The sequence below is a fragment of the Arachis ipaensis genome, chromosome B6 (assembly GCF_059453495.1).
Source record: "Arachis ipaensis isolate K30076 ecotype BB chromosome B6, ASM5945349v1, whole genome shotgun sequence".
Classification (NCBI taxonomy): domain Eukaryota; kingdom Viridiplantae; phylum Streptophyta; class Magnoliopsida; order Fabales; family Fabaceae; genus Arachis; species Arachis ipaensis.
The window spans coordinates 77,814,077-77,817,010 of record NC_142441.1 but is presented as its reverse complement, the minus strand read 5'-3'; the positions used below and the strand labels follow the sequence as shown (position 1 = coordinate 77,817,010).

General features: G+C 35.3%; 1 non-coding gene across 1 annotated transcript; it reads right to left on the bottom strand.

Moving 5' to 3' along the window:
- Positions 1 to 1,425: 1,425 nt before the first annotated feature.
- On the bottom strand, positions 1,426 to 1,533 carry LOC148561435 (small nucleolar RNA R71). Its single transcript, XR_015886910.1, has one exon. It is a non-coding gene; the product is annotated as a small nucleolar RNA R71 (small nucleolar RNA).
- Positions 1,534 to 2,934: the final 1,401 nt, after the last annotated feature.

Here is a 2,934-nt window from a genome sequence, read left to right as displayed (position 1 = left end):
TTGAGTTGACTTTTTCAAAACTTTTTAAAATTTAGTTGTTTCTTATGAGTCAAATCAAATTTTCAATTTAAAAATCTTATCTTTTCAAAATCTTTTTCAAAAATCAAATCTTTTTCATTTTTCTTATTTATTTTCAAAAATTTTAAAAAATCTTTTTCAAAAATCTTTTTCTTAATTTTATATCAAATTTTCGAAAATATTATCAACAATTAATGTTTTGATTCAAAAATTTCAAGTTTGTTACTTGCTTGTCAAGAAAGATTCAAACTTTAAGTTCTAGAATCATATCTTGTGATTACTTGTGAGTCAAGTCATTAATTTTGATTTTAAAATTCGAATCTTTTTCAAAACTAATTTTAATCATATCTTTCTATCATATCTTCCTTAAATCATATCTTTTTCAAAAAAAAATATTTTGATTTTAAAATATCTTTTCTAACTTCTTATCTTCTTATCTTTTAAAAAATTTGATTTTCAAAATTTGTTTCAACTAACTAATTAACTTTTTGTTTGTTTCTTATCTCTTTCAAAACTACCTAACTAACTATCCTTCTCTAATTTTTGAAAATACCTCCCTCTTTTTCAAAAATTCTTTTTAATTAATTAATTGTTTAAATTTTAATTTTAATTTTAATTCTCCTTTAATTTTCGAAAATCACTCTTTTTCAAAAAAATTATTTTCAAAAACTTCTCTCTTTCATCTTCTTCTATTTATTTATTCATCTACTAACACTTCTCTTCACCCAAAATTCGAACCCCTTCTTCTCATCTGAGTTCGAATTCTTCTCTTCTACATTCTTATTCTTCTTTTCTTCTACTCACAACAAGGGAACCTCTATACTGTGGTAAAAAGGATCCCTATTATTATTTTTCTGTGCCCTTCTCTTTCATATGAGCAGGAGCAAGGACAAGAACATTCTTGTTAAAGCAGATCCTGAACCTGAAAGGACTCTGAAAAGGAAACTAAGATAAGCTAAAATACAACAATCCAGAGACAACCTTACAGGAATTTTCGAACAGGAAGAGGAGATGGCAGCCAAAAATAATAATAATACAAGGAGGATGCTTGGTGACTTCACTGCACCTAATTCCAATTTACATGGAAGAAGCATCTCCATCCCTGCCATTGGAGCAAACAACTTTGAGCTTAAACCTCAATTAGTTTCTCTGATGCAACAAAACTGCAAGTTTCATGGACTTCCATCTGAAGATCCTTTTCAGTTCTTAACTGAATTCTTGCAGATATGTGATACTGTTAAGACTAACGGAGTAGATCCTGAAGTCTACAGGCTCATGCTTTTCCCTTTTGCTGTGAGAGACAGAGCTAGAATATGGTTGGACTCTCAACCTAAGGATAGCCTAAACTCTTGGGATAAGCTGGTCAAGGCTTTCTTAGCCAAGTTCTTTCCTCCTCAAAAGCTGAGTAAGCTTAGAGTGGATGTTCAAACCTTCAGACAGAAAGAAGGTTAATCCCTCTATGAAGCTTGGGAGAGATACAAGGAACTGACCAAAAAGTGTCCTTTTGACATGCTTTCAGAATGGACCATCCTGGATATATTCTATGATGGTCTGTCTGAATTAGCTAAGATGTCATTGGATACTTCTGTAGGTGGATCCATTCACCTAAAGAAAATGCCTCCAGAAGCTCAAGAACTCATTGACATGGTTGCTAATAACCAGTTCATGTACACTTCTGAAAAGAATTCTGTGAGTAATGGGACGCCTCAGAAGAAAGGAGTTCTTGAAATTGATACTCTGAATGCCATATTGGCTCAGAATAAAATATTGACTCAGTAAGTTAATATGATTTCTCAGAGTCTGAATGGAACGCAAGCTGCACCCAACAGTACTCAAGAGGCATCTTCTGAAGAAGAGGCTTATGATCCTGAGAACCCTGCAATAGCAGAGGTAAATTATATGGGTGAACCCTATGGAAACACTTATAATCCCTCATGGAGAAATCACCCAAATCTCTCATGGAAGGATCAACAAAAGCCTCAACAAGGCTTTAATAATGGTGGAAGAAACAGGTTTAACAATAGTAAACCTTTTCCATCATCCACTCAGCAACAGACAGAGAATTTTGAGCAGAATCTATCTAGCTTAGCAAATTTAGTCTCTGATCTATCTAAGGCCACTCTAATTTTCATGAATGAAACAAGGTCTTCCATTAGAAATTTGGAGGCACAAGTAGGCCAGCTTAGTAAGAAGATCACTGATACCCCTCCTAGTACCCTCCCAAGCAATACAGAAGAAAATCCAAAAGGAGAGTGCAAGGCCATTGATATAACCATCATGGCCGAATCCAAGGAGGAAGTGGAGGACATGAATCCCAAGGAGGAAGACCTCCTGGGACGTCTAGTGATCAACAAGGAGTTTCCCTTTGAGGAACCAAAGGACTCTGAGGCTCATCTAGAGACCATAGAGATTCCATTGAACCTCCTTATGCGCTTCATGAGCTCTGAAGAGTATCCTTCTTCTGAAGAGAATGAAGATGTTACTGAAGAGCAAGTTGCCAAGTTCTTTGGTTTAATCATGAAGCTGAATGCCAATTTATTTGGTAATGAGACTTGGGGAGATGAACCTCCCCTGTTCACCAATGAACTAAATGCATTGGATCAACTGAGATTGCCTCAGAAGAAACAGGATCCTGGAAAGTTCCTAATACCTTGTACCATAGGTACCATGACTTTTGAAAAGGCTCTATGTGACCTTGGGTCAGGAATAAACCTCATGCCACTCTCTGTAATGGAGAAACTGGGAATCTTTGAGGTTTAAGCTACTAAAATCTCATTAGAGATGGCAGACAACTCAAGAAAACAAGCTTATGGACAAGTAGAGGACGTGTTAGTAAAGGTTGAAGGCCTTTACATCCCTGCTGATTTCATAATCCTAGATACTGGGAAGGATGAGGATGAATCCATCATCCTTGGA